The 14486-nt window shown below is 49.8% G+C and overlaps 1 protein-coding gene across 1 annotated transcript in view; it reads right to left on the bottom strand.

The window, feature by feature from the left end:
• TRAPPC9 (trafficking protein particle complex subunit 9) overlaps window positions 1-14486 on the bottom strand; it is a 2424721-nt gene that overhangs the window by 1535106 nt on the left and 875129 nt on the right. The window lies entirely within an intron of this gene.

Below are 14486 nucleotides of genomic sequence, written 5' to 3'. Positions count from 1 at the left end.
ATTGAACTAGTGCCCTTTTTATGGAGAGAATTTGAGAACTTGATCTTGGGAATATTAATGTGGAAAGGAAAATGTTACTTACCCTGTAACTATCTCTTTGCATGCTGTAGATTCACATGCTCCTAACATCTAGTGTTGGGTGAGATTTGCGAATTGCTTTTCTTCAAAGTTGTTTTTTGAGTCACAAGACCTGTTATGACTCCACCTTTAGCCCACAATGCACCAGGGCAAAGACTCCACATCAGATTATTTTAAACTCAGCGGGTGAGTATTGTAAGTGGACTGTAGTGTGAGAAATATATACTGAGCACTGTGGAACATAATCATAACGATCATCACCAGCTTTTCTGAAAGAGATAGCGGGTGTATGTGAATCTACATGCACTATGCACTCGCTACAAACAGATGGATACAGAGTAACATTTTCCGTTCATAATATGTGTGGCTGCACACATGATCTGCATGGAGTGTAAGCATTCCCTTCCCCCCCAAGAGGTGGCTAGCGAGTGGATGATGCAGATGTTTGAAACAATGTTCTTAGCTTTCTTTGGCAAACTAAAGCCTGCTTGCGGGCTTTAATGTCCATTCGATTCAGCAGTGTGTAGTGAACCAGTATTATGTTGATCATGTAACACAGTAGCCTTACAAAATGTCTGTATGTTTGCAAAGAAAGACATAGGGGTACCCTTTTTATATATGGAATGTGCCCTAGGCAGTAAATGTAGTGTATGCTTGGCCTTAGCATAGCATGTATAAATACATTTAAGAATCCATCTGTTGCACACTGAGGGCCTGGGGCATTCGATGAAAAAGTATGGGATGAGAGGTCCTTTATTGTCCCTTCCTGCCACTTCATCATCACCCACAGAAACTGGCAACACATGAGCCAAAAGCACTACGCCAACTCCATACTAAAGGGAGAGTGAACCCGGAGCAACCTATATTTTTACAAAACATTCGTAGGACTAGATGACTTTGCTGGCCACACAGTGAACCCTTTTGGATGTCTTTGAAGAGCTCGCTAAGGGCGGTCACACCTGGGTACCTGGCAGAGCCAGTGACATGAAGGGCACTGGACACACTTCTTACAGCCATGTCAATGGCACAATTAATCTGTAACTATATCACACAGCACTGGAAGACACTCCAGTGCTGGCACACATTGCGCGAGTCAGGTGTGTGGAGGAGATGGGGCTTGAGATACAGGAGAAAATGTGGACCTTCTGCAGTGCACAAATGGGTATGGGGTCCCCAAACAGAGGGCTTCCCATAATTCATTAGAAGATTCTGCGACACACGTACCTCATCTTCTAATCTCTACATAGATACGGCCTACGAAATGATTCGAAATATGCTAGATGCAGTCAACAGTGCCCGATCTCCCCACTTGGCCTGGTCTAGCGCGGCTGTTCGTGCTTACTGGGTGGAAGTCCTGACAGCACTTTCCTCCATGATTGACTCTGAGGTGCCTAGGGACCAGAGGTGTGCTGGGATGGGCTATCCCAACATCTCAAAGACTATACACGGCTCTGGCCCTACTGCAGGCTAAGAGACTGGTGGCCTCCTGCTGGGGTCGCGGGAGATCTCCAAAATACAAGAACTGGATTGAATCACTAATATACTGCACTGAGCAATTCGATTTATACGCCACAATCCTGCTGACATCCATCCCCAGGATGTCTGGGGCCCTCTCGAATCCTTCTTGCTGACCATAACCGCATCATATACTATATTCCTGGAGGCGAAATATAGTGATGCAGCGCTGCCTGTTGCGCACCTCGAGGCCTGGAGGGGGGGTGGGGGGTGGGGGTGGGGGGGAAAGGGGTCACAAAAGCAGATCATTAGGGATGGCTCATATGGAAGGCACTGCTGGTCTGGGGGGAGAGTGCATAACCAATACCTGCATATCTTTCCCTAACACTTTCACTGGAGCTGATTTTACGCTGCATGCAATTAATAACCATGTACTGTACCTGATAATTACAAAATTTAGTTCTGTTAGTTTTGACTGTACACTTTTGATTCTGTACCACAAATATCAATTTAAAAAAGTCTACAAATTCTTGCTTTGTTAGTGGGGTTTGTCGTGTGAGGTTTTGCAAAAACCACAAGCACTTACCTTGTCTTATGGATGGATTTGGTTCTGTCAAAGCGGTACAAGTGCTCTCTTGACATCTAATGTGTGTAATGCCCTTTCTGCCACGGAGTCTGTGTGCAGCAAGAAAATAAGCAACTCAATACTTTGGTTACGGTAAAACGGGAAACTGATATGATCATCTTCTGTTGTGGTTTTCAGGTGCCTTGCATGCGATACAGATGTGCTCCCCATCCCATACCGAGACGACCATAGTAATGGTCACCCGTGCAAGTGATTCTCCAAAAGGCCTGCCCAGCAACTGGTTCTTGTTGTTCCACCAGAGGAAGGTGCGCTGAATCCTGGACTGTACCAACACTAGATCTTCCCAGGGACCCTCTACTTGGGAGCACTGCCTTGCTAGACACTCTTGCAAGGGGTGGCTGTGTAGGTTTCCGCATGATACTGCGACATTGCATGAAACCATCATACCCAACAGCCTCATTACCATCAGGATATTTATTTGCCATTGACGGTAGACGTTAACATATGTAATGCAAACACCACTATCTGAGGGTGTGCTATGCATTTCTCTTCATTGCTGCTCTTTATCAGCTCATCACCCTGGTAAGGAAAGATGGATATGGCGTTTCTGCAGAGGTGCACAGCCACTACCACTAGTTTTGTCGTGAACACCCTTGGGCTGTAGTGATCCTGAAGCTACAACGTTGAACTAGTCGTGTTGGCCATTTACCACAAAGCGCAGATAGCAGTGATGAGCTGGATATATGGTATTGTGGAAGTGGGGGTGCCTGAAGACGAGGGCCACTGTGCGATTGACTTTCTAGAGCAGCGGGATGACATTCTGCGACGTAGTGCTCCAACACAATCTAGTGGCTTAGTGTCCTGAGGTCTAGTATTCATCACAGGGTCCTGTCCGTACAGAGATGCTCCCTTGCCGTGCTAGTGTAGTGGTACCAACTCAATGGCTTCTTTGGCCAGGAGTGCCTGCTTGTCCTTCTTTAGCAGCCGTAGATGGTTGTGGGTGAGGGCGTGGCAGCGAGGTGATATGTATGGTGGCATGGTTTGAACTCCAGGAAGCACCCTTGCTGCACCACTGAGAGCACCAGTCTATGCAGATCATGTGTGCTGCCACACATATTATGAATGGAAAATGTTACAATGAAACACCAAGAGGGGGTAACTTCCTTTAAATCTGAGCCTTAGGCCTTCAGGCTGGCTTTCTTTGTTGTGGGGTTTTAGTTTGGTCTACATGTTGGGTGTTCATGTTTTTTTTTATAAGGGAGATGTGATTGGGTTCAATCATTCGATCTGAAGAGGATATATAAAGGGTATTTGTAATTTAATAGTTTTTTTCCTCAGACATAAATTAAAGTAACAAATAACTGAAAAATTCCGATTGTCACTCTCCTCCATTACTCTGTAATGCAAGATGTCAAGCAAGGGTTACAATAATTAATAGATGTATTTATTCTACTAATGCCATTTTTGTGGAGTTTGATATTTTGCTGGTTGCCCCATCCCCTTGTGATGATATTAGTCAGGGTACACCCCATTTGTCTTGTATAACCTGTGGGAGTTTAAAGAGGCTTGCACTGGTACAACCCACGCTTGCTTGGTGGAAGTGTGCTGCTCTGATGCTGTAAATACTGTGTTTCTCAGGTAAGTGTTCACTGTGCTGCTCATTTTTACCTAGTTCCCATTTGATGGACATTTCCATTTGTGCGCCCTGTACAGTAACTCTGGTCTGTGTGTGCTTCCAAATCTTTATAAAATATCTGAACTATACAAAAGTCAAAACTATTGGCATGGCCAGTGCTTGTGCCAGTGCTCATAAGCATGAGGGCATTTTGCGATAGAACCAGTCGATAGCACCACTTGCTGTATTCACTGTTTTTCGGTTCTTTATGAACCAATAAAATCTTTATTGCGCAGAAAAGCGCGCCGGCTCGTGACATCATTTTAAAGGGCCGTCAGCCTCTCCGCTGCCAGCCATTAACAATGAAATGTCTTCCTCGTGCCCTTGCGCTGCTACGGCTCAGTTTCTCCATGTAAGTGTTTCCAAATACAGAAGCTATCAAGTAAATACTCCCTCCCCCCCAATAGCGTAAAAGTAAAAATAACTCTTACACACTAAATGTCAGCGTTTCTCCCGTGTGTGTGCAGCGTCGTATTTCTTAGGAGCAGAGCGGCTGTTAAAAAAGAAAAAAAAAAGTGAAAGTTGATTCTATAGCCAGAGAGAGGGTACCTAGCTTGAAATCAGTGCCACTAGATCCAGATATATTTGAATTTGTTTGATTGATTTTTCCTAAATCAATCTTCATTGTTTGGTAGGACACTGGCATTTGCAGTACAGCCATCCTGACCAGCTTCCTCGCCAGCTCTGGTGGTTCTCGGCCACCCGCAGCCAGGACATCCCCAGAAAGGAGACTAAGGGCCTGATTCTGATGCGGTTAGGAAATCCTCCCGATCTAATCGGTTTGGAAATGGTTCCCGAACTACTCGGATCGGGAAAGTCCGACCGGCGGAGTATGATGCATCCGGATACTTCCAGATACAATTTGGTTGGACTCCCATTGACTTCTATGGAAGCCTGTGTTCCTAACCGCATCGTAATCTGGGCCTCGGTCGTGAAGGCACGTTCCCGATCCGATTTGGAAAGAGCAAATGCCGTTAGGAAGCCTTCCTAACCGCATCGTAATTGGTCCCTAGGTGGGAATGCTTTCCTAACCGGATCGGAATCAGGCACTTAGTGTGCAAAAAGAAACAAGGCAGCAAGCCTTTTCCATTTATGCACTCTGGATCTGGAACAACATCCCGTAACCATAGGACGACCGACCCAACTCTGCTCCAATTTAGGAAAGACTTGAAGACTCACCTCCTTCAGGACACTACATCACAGTGCATTAACACTACACAAACCAACTACCTGACTGTTAATCTTTGACCCTGTACAGTGCTCTGCTGCCTATTTGGCAAAATCTGTGCTATACAAATACCACATTCATCCAAACATACATACATGCATACATACAGGCCTCTTGAAAGGCAGAGTAGACTAAATAAAATGGAAAGCTAAACAAAGATCACTGTAGTACATACAGACCCCTTGAGTTACATCCTCCGTAGCCACACTACGTGTCACATTATATTTTTTAACTGGATTCACTTTGGTGATTTTTTGGACAATTAAGAACATCCCCCTCCCCCACTTGTCCCCCCCACCCCCCAATCTCACGGCGTAAGATGCGCCAGAGTTACACGTACAGCGTGACACATCACCGGGACCAATCAGGCCCTGCAATGTCAGTCACACTATACCTGCGATTTTAGGTTGCCAGGGTGCAGAAATGCTGACCAAGAGATGACCACAAGTTGGAGGGCAGAGAGCGCCAGCCACATCCTGGTGAAGGAACGGGCGAGGAACCCGTGCCCAGCGGAGGGTCAGCAGACAAACCAACGCTCCCAAAAGGAGTATGGGCCCCGCTGCCCCCATGGTGCACCCACATGTAAAGATGTATGATATGATGCGGTCTACTTTCAACCCAGTGAGGACAGTCAGCTTGCCATACATCTTGTCCTCTATACCACATTCTAAGAGCGCTTAAATAGTGTCAAAATGAAGCAAAAGAGAAGCGTTGGTTTATCTTTTCAGATCAAGAACAGAACCCCATTGTGCACTTGGATCTCATCTCACCGTTTCAAAGACAATCTTTGCTGAAAGTGTCCTGAGTCTGCAGGTTTTCTTTCAAGAGTTAATGATCCCCATTCACCGTGCATTGTTCAGTGTGACCGAGGCCAGGTCCAACAATGGAGCTCGGAGGAGCGGCGAAGAAACTCCTTAGTGGGCACTTTTGAAACATTTAAAGACACATTTTAATGCCTATGGAATGAGACGGGGACATTGTTCATTAGCTGGTATCAGTACGAGGCACACAGCACACGGGATGCATGCAGACTGGGCTGGCAGACACATGCATGCACACAGCACACGCTGTGTCTGCACATGAGGATGCGGTGCACCGCACAGGGAAGAATAGCAGTTCTATGCTTTTTATCAAGAACCATGCAGGGCTCATGTAAGCAGGCGCACACGTTCAACCAGGAAGCGCCACGGCCACGTGCCTACAACATGTACCTGAACCTGTCACACTAACACAGATCACCTACAATGCTTAGAAATGCCCTAAGGGGCTACGAGGCGCTGGAAAAACGGTATATTATTGTTATTTAAAACACTCTGTCTAACCCACAAAATCCTACATGGCCAGGCCCCCCAAATACTACAGGGTCTCTGCTCCTTTTACGTTCCCACACGTGCCCTTCGTTCTGCGGAACTTACCCTCGCACGCACCATTAAGGTATGCAAGAGCAGAGCAGGCGGACGGTCCTTCAAATCCCTGGCTCCTGCTCAATGGAACTCCATCCCCCTTGAGGCACGTGCCACGCAAGACCACTGGCTCTTCCAGAAAAAAATAAAAACCTGGCTGTTTGCCTCCATTTAGCACGAGCCTTTCTAGGCCAACTTTCCATTTTTGCTCACTCCTTGTACACTCCACAGCACCCTGCTGGTTGACCTGTCCGTAAGCGCTGGGACACCCTGTTGCTGGGGCAGCCATGCGCTATACAAATATACCTAACATAACATAACATTATTATTTCTGGCTTTCTAACAGAACACACGGGCAGGTAATCCATGTTGGAGGTTACCGCTTTCCACCAGTGGGGCTTGTCAGCAGCTTCAATGCATTAGACGTGGTACGGCCCCTTCGGCTGCACTCCTTACAGCAGGGCTGCAGTGACGTCTGCTGAGCGCCCCAATGGAGCGGGGTGCTGGTGCATTTTGTCAAAACACCTGAAAACAATAGCGCGTATGATACTGCCCCACAGACCAGGATAGCAGAGCCCCTTCTGCTGAGGCCCCACAGACCAGGACAGCAGCGGCCCTTTATCTGAGGCCCACAGACCAGAACAGCAGCGCCTCTTCATCTGAGACCTCACAGACCAGGACAGCAGCGCCCCTTCCTCTGAAGCCCCACAGACCAGGACAGCAGCGCCTCTTCATCTGAGGCCTCACAGACCAGGACAGCAGCGCCCCTTCATCTGAAGCCGCACAGACCAGGACAGTAGCGCCCCTTCATCTGAGGCCTCACAGACCAGGACAGCAGCGCCCCTTACTCTGAAGCCGCACAGACCAGGACAGCAGCGCCTCTTCATCTGAGGCCCCACAGACCAGAACAGCAGCGCCTCTTCATCTGAGGCCTCACAGACCAGGACAGCAGCGCCCCTTCTTCTGAAGCCCCACAGACCAGGACAGCAGCGCCCCTTCCTCTGAAGCCGCACAGACCAGAACAGCAGCGCCTCTTCATCTGAGGCCTCACAGACCAGAACAGCAGCGCCTCTTCATCTGAGGCCTCACAGACCAGGACAGCAGCGCCCCTTCCTCTGAAGCCCCACAGACCAGGACAGCAGCGCCTCTTCATCTGAGGCCTCACAGACCAGGACAGCAGCGCCCCTTCATCTGAAGCCGCACAGACCAGGACAGTAGCGCCCCTTCATCTGAGGCCTCACAGACCAGGACAGCAGCGCCCCTTCGTCTGAAACCGCACAGACCAGGACAGCAGCGCCTCTTCATCTGAGGCCCCACAGACCAGAACAGCAGCGCCTCTTCATCTGAGGCCTCACAGACCAGGACAGCAGCGCCCCTTCTTCTGAAGCCCCACAGACCAGGACAGCAGCGCCCCTTCCTCTGAAGCCGCACAGACCAGAACAGCAGCGCCTCTTCATCTGAGGCCCACAGACCAGAACAGCAGCGCCTCTTCATCTGAGGCCTCACAGACCAGGACAGCAGCGCCCCTTCCTCTGAAGCCCCACAGACCAGGACATCAGCGCCTCTTAATCTGAGGCCTCACAGACCAGGACAGCAGCGCCCCTTCATCTGAAGCCGCACAGACCAGGACAGTAGCGCCCCTTCATCTGAGGCCTCACAGACCAGGACAGCAGCGCCCCTTCCTCTGAAGCCGCACAGACCAGGACAGCAGCGCCTCTTCATCTGAGGCCCCACAGACCAGAACAGCAGCGCCCCTTCCTCTGAAGCCCCACAGACCAGGACAGTAGCGCCCCTTCCTCTGGAACCCCACAGACCAGGACAGCAGCGCCCCTTCATCTAAGGCCCCACAGACCAGGACAGCAGCGCCCCTTCTTCTGAAGCCCCACAGACCAGGACAGCAGCGCCCCTTCCTCTGAAGCCGCACAGACCAGAACAGCAGCGCCTCTTCATCTGAGGCCCCACAGACCAGAACAGCAGCGCCTCTTCATCTGAGGCCTCACAGACCAGGACAGCAGCGCCTCTTCATCTGAGGCCCCACAGACCAGGACAGCAGAGCCCCTTCATCTGAGGCCCCACTGACCAGAACAGCAGCGCCTCTTCATTTGAGGCCTCACAGACCAGGACAGCAGCGCCCCTTCATCTGAAGCCCCACAGACCAGGACAGCAGCGCCCCTTCCTCTGAAGCCGCACAGACCAGAACACCACAGCCCCAGCCTCTGAGGCCCCACAGACCAGGACAGCAGCGCCTCTTCATCTGAGGCCCCACAGACCAGAACAGCAGCGCCTCTTCATCTGAGGCTTCACAGACCAGGACAGCAGCGCCTCTTCATCTGAGGCCTCACAGACCAGGACAGCAGCGCCTCTTCATCTGAGGCCTCACAGACCAGGACAGCAGCGCCCCTTCCTCTGAAGCCCCACAGACCAGGACAGCAGCGCCCCTTCCTCTGAAGCCCCACAGACCAGGACAGTAGCGCCCCTTCCTCTGAAGCCCCACAGACCAGGACAGCAGCGCCTCTTCATCTGAGGCCCCACAGACCAGAACAGCAGCACCTCTTCATCTGAGGCCTCACAGACCAGGACAGCAGCGCCCCTTCTTCTGAAGCCCCACAGACCAGGACAGCAGCGCCCCTTCCTCTGAAGCCGCACAGACCAGAACAGCAGCGCCTCTTCATCTGAGGCCCCACAGACCAGAACAGCAGCGCCTCTTCATCTGAGGCCTCACAGACCAGGACAGCAGCGCCTCTTCATCTGAGGCCCCACTGACCAGAACAGCAGCGCCCCTTCATCTGAGGCCCCACAGACCAGGACAGCAGAGCCCCTTCTGCTGAGGCCCCACAGACGAGGACAGCAGCGCCCCTTCCTCTGAAGCCCCACAAACCAGGACAGCAGCGCCCCTTCATCTGAGGCCCCACAGACCAGAACAGCAGCGCCCCTTCATCTGAGGCCCCACAGACCAGAACAGCAGCGCCTCTTCATCTGAGGCCCCACAGACCAGGACAGCAGCGCCCCTTCCTCTGAAGCCCCACAGACCAGGACAGCAGCGCCCCTTCATCTAAGGCCCCACAGACCAGTAGAGCAGAGCCCCTTCATCTGAGGCCCCACAGACCAGAACAGCAGCGCCCCTTCCTCTGAAGCCCCACAGACCAGGACAGCAGCGCCCCTTCATCTGAGGCCCCACAGACCAGGACAGCAGCGTCCCTTCATCTGAGGCCCCACAGACCAGGACAGAAGCGCCTCTTCATCTGAGGCCCCACAGACCAGAACAGCAGCGCCTCTTCATCTGAGGCCTCACAGACCAGGACGGCAGCGCCCCTTCATCTGAGGCCCCACAGACCAGGACAGCAGAGCCCCTTCTGCTGAGGCCCCACAGACCAGGACAGCAGCGCCCCTTCATCTGAGGCCCCACAGACCAGAACAGCAGCGCCTCTTCATCTGAGGCCCCACAGACCAGAACAGCAGCGCCCCTTCCTCTGAAGCCCCACAAACCAGGACAGCAGCGCCCCTTCATCTGAGGCCCCACAGACCAGGACAGCAGCGTCCCTTCCTCTGAAGCCCCACAGACCAGGACAGCAGCGCCCCTTCCCCTGAAGCCCCACAAACCAGGACAGCAGCGCCCCTTCATCTGAGGCCCCACAGACCAGGACAGCAGCGTCCCTTCCTCTGAAGCCCCACAGACCAGGACAGCAGCGCCCCTTCCTCTGAAGCCCCACAGACCAGGACAGCAGCGTCCCTTCATCTGAAGCCCCACAGACCAGGACAGCAGCGCCCCTTCCTCTGAAGCCCCACAGACCAGGACAGTAGCGCCCCTTCCTCTGGAACCCCACAGACCAGGACAGCAGCGCCCCTTCCTCTGAAGTCCCACAGACCAGGACAGTAGCGCCCCTTCATCTGAAGCCCCACAGACTATGACAGAAGCGCCCCTTCTGCTGAGGCCCCACAGACCAGGACAGCAGCTCCCCTTCTGCTGAGGCCCCACAGACCAGGACAGCAGCGCCCCTTCCTCTGAAGCCCCACAGACTATGACAGAAGCGCCCCTTCTGCTGAGGCCCCACAGACCAGGACAGCAGCTCCCCTTCTGCTGAAGCCCCACAGACCAGGACAGCTGTGCCAATCCCTCTGAAGCCCCCCAGACCAAGACAGCTGGGCCAATCCCTCTGAGGCCCCACAGAGCAGAACAGCTGGGCCAATCCCTCTGAGGCCCCATAGACCAGGACAGCTGGGCCAATCAGAGGCCCCACAGACCAGGACAGCTGGGCCAATCCCTCTGAGGCCCCACAGACCAGGACAGCTGTGACAATCCCTCTGCGGCCCCACAGACCAGGACAGCTGTGCCAATCAGGGGCCCCACAGACCAGGACAGCTGTGCCAATCCCTCTGAGGCCCCAGAGACCAGGACAGCTGTGCCAATCCCTCTGAGACCCCACAGACCAGGTCAGCTGTGCCAATCCCTCTGAGGCCCCAGAGACCAGGACAGCTGGGCCAATCAGGGGCCCCACAGACTAGGACAGCTGTGTCAATCCCTCTGAGGCCCCACAGACCAGGACAGCTGGGCCAATCAGATGCCCCACAGACCAGGACAGCTGTGCCAATCCCTCTGAGGCCCCACAGACCAGGACAGCTGTGGCAATCCCTCTGAGGCCCCAGAGACCAGAAAGCCGCAGCCCTTGCCTCTGAGGTGTCCTTTCAACACCTATTTATCATACAATTTATTATTTGACCCAGTTTTAAAAAACGTTTCTTGGGAAGAGAACACCCCCGATTCCCTCCGCTTGCTCGATGCCAGCGGGGGTCGGTTTTCACCCCATCCCTTTAAAGATCATCAAATGCCACTGCTCCCTTTTTTTTTTTTACTACACTTACAAACCTAATGGAGTTCCAAAAAAGGTTGCAGTCAGTGTAAGAGTCCAAAGGTAAAAGTCTGCAAACCCAACGAGGTTTCCTGGCAACGAAGGCAATGAATGAAAACTATTTCCCACAAAAAACAAAGAAAATAGTAGTGTATGTTTCAGACACTCTCACTCTTTGGGACTGACCACAAGAAATCCTTGGAAACTCGTATTTCAGGAGCAGCACAGAAGCCCAGGCTCCCTCACACCCATAGGCAGGATGCACAGGAAATTCCTTTCCCACTGGAATCAGCGTCATGATAGATGGAAAATACCAGGATGGAAGTACCGATACTTCTGGCTGATTCATGTGCAACTCACATATATACATCAGCTCTTGTTGTAATTAGTATAGCTCTGGCCGTTGAATTCACAGTAGGTCTTTAATTAATTTCAGTGCAACTTATAGTACACCTCGGGCACTTCTTTTATCTCATAGTTAAACAATGCAGACTCTGATCGCTGAAATGTACGAGATACTCAGAGATTTGAGGTTGCTGTATGCAACTCTCTTGCTTTAATAAGTTAAACCCTATAGACATACAAAGGCCTTTGAAGTGATCTGCTCCAGAGCATCGCGTGGAGTGATCGAGGCTGTTCTCTGGATCACTCGTGAAATAAGGTTGTAAGCTTCTAACATACTAAACAGTCACTGCCATGTTAGCCACGTACATTTGTTTCTCACCACCACCTTCCCAATAACACGTGACTATTCATGGAACAAGAATGACCCATCAAATATTAGAACATTGGAATGTTGGGAGCTCCATTGAAAACAATGGAGTGCTCCGGGCTTCTAATGGCTGGTATAAGCCCGGAGCTCCAACATTCCAAAGCTTCTTTGTTCACAGCTCTGGTTGTGAACAAAGGCTTCAGGGAGCCTGAGGGGATTCCAATCCCCTCACACTCCCATGAGGCTTTGTTTTATTTTGTTAGAACATTCTGCCTTATAGCCCTTCGTAGCTGGGCTATACAGGCTATTAAAGTCCCTCTCCCTTGTTTAAGGCCCTCGCCTTCAGCTCGGGCCTTTTAACGCTGGATAGGGCCTTTAATAGCCGGTATAGCCCTCTACGGCGGGATGTAAGGCTATAATACGTCTCCCTACTTTTCCAAAAAAGAATTCCCGTTAAGCTTTGCAAAGCTAATGTTGAATGCCCAAAAAGTCAGAAATCTACTCAGACTGTACAAGAACCCATCATGAGCAGAGTTCAAAACATGATGCAAACACGTCAACATGGCGGAGGAAGCGACAATCCCTTTCAGAGACTCAAGAAGTTACTAGTTGCATTCCTATTACAAGGCCCATAATTGCCAATGCTATATTTTAGTGATGGATGTAGAAGGTTATACCAGGTGCCAGGCGGTGCTGATTTACACTCCCTATTCCTAACCAACCCACCAGCCTTCCATCTGATCTTGGAGAGACAGGCAAGCCACAGAGTGAGACAAATCTATCATTAAAATAATTTAGATGAAGGGGGATAAACAAGTAGCTGGATTACCAACTATATTAATGATGCATTTCGAGTCCAACATAACGAATAATTATGTAAGCATTTAATAAACCCTGAAAATAACATTCTCTTCCTTTACCAGTGCAGATATTTATTTCACATTGTGTTGCTCACTTTACCTCAGTATTGAAGTATAGTACATACTGTAATTATAACTAGGGCTCCCGGTGTTATGGTATTTTTTTGTGAAATTTCTGTCTGTATTTATCCATATTTATTATGAGTTTTGTGAACAAAGTAAAGATGAAACTGGTATATTTCCACATTTCTTTAACCAATAAATATGCAGTCATGCGTCAATATCGGCCAGGTTTCAGTGATATGAACACCCACAGAAGATAAATCAATGCACTTATATGAAAATATGCACATTTCAGTATCAGCCTTGTGCAAATCTACAGCTGTTTAAACCTCTTTATTAATTCCTTTCTTTTGTAACCGCCTTACCTATCAATCCACACAGTTTTTGGCCTAGCAGTCATGGCAAATTGTATTTAGAATCACTCAAAAAGCACCCAATTTTCGTTTTTACCCATATTAAAAAAAAATACAGACAAGAAAATAAATGTTTTTCTGTCTGTTTTTATCTGTAAAAATCAGTAAAAACGGAAAATAGGGAGCCTTACTTATATACTAAGGGCAAAGAGAACGACAGGTGACTGAAAGGAAAGGGTCAACACAACCATAATCACCTGTTCTGAGTATCAATCAATGGATCAATTATTTCCAATATGAAAATAATTGCCCGGGACGCAGCACACTAGACTCAATGATTGCTAAAATGGTTGTTTTAAATCTAGTGTCAATATCACTGGCCAGTGGCAGGAAGAATGGTGGTGTGGTGTCTTCCTCTGAGATATTTTTATTTAATTTTTGTAACTAATTTGTAAGCAATGTAGACAGTATTACAGCCATCACAGTAAAAAAGTTAAATCAACATCAGTGTATATGTCCCCAGAGGGTCTGTGTACCCTAGGGGGTGATGGTCATCACAACAGGAGGTACTGGTTCAGTATTACATTATGAACAACCAGGTACAACTAGCAGGTCATAACAGTTACAGTCAGTCAAGATCTCTGCACAAATAGCATACAAAAGGTTCAGCACTGGTTGATAACATCCATGGGTTCCAACTCTAATCAAGGATTGGGTAAGAATGCATGGTCCTCACAGTAGAATGAGGTGTCTTCCTCTGACATAACAAGGACACTGGAAGACTCTGCCCTGGAATGTAATGTCGTGCATTAGAATTAGCTGGAGCATCATCCAAGGAGGGCAGCCAGAGTGGCATTTAGTTGAGGTTAAACTCCAGTTACTGATAGCTCTTAGGACGCAGCAGTGGTCCCCTTACACCATTTCATAGGCGGCTCCACAGAGGCAGCCGGAGGCCTGATGAGCACCAACACTGAATGTTGGTAGCCTTAGTGGCTCATGTGGTTATCAGTTTCAAGGCGCTCTACCCCTCATATCTACTGGGCTCAAGGAAGTAACTAAGCTTTGCTGTTTGGTGAGAAAGCAATAGCACATCAGAGTGCACCACGAAGCTGCTATTCACAATAGCAATGCACTAAAGCAACACAAATGCTTTAAACACATAATTTAAATATTTTCACTACTGCGAGCTACATTTCAGGCTCCAGTATAACAATCCACTGTTTTGT

This window comes from Lissotriton helveticus, chromosome 4_1 (genome assembly GCF_964261635.1).
Source record: "Lissotriton helveticus chromosome 4_1, aLisHel1.1, whole genome shotgun sequence".
Lineage (NCBI taxonomy): Eukaryota > Metazoa > Chordata > Amphibia > Caudata > Salamandridae > Lissotriton > Lissotriton helveticus.
This window is presented reverse-complemented; position numbering and strand designations above follow the sequence as displayed.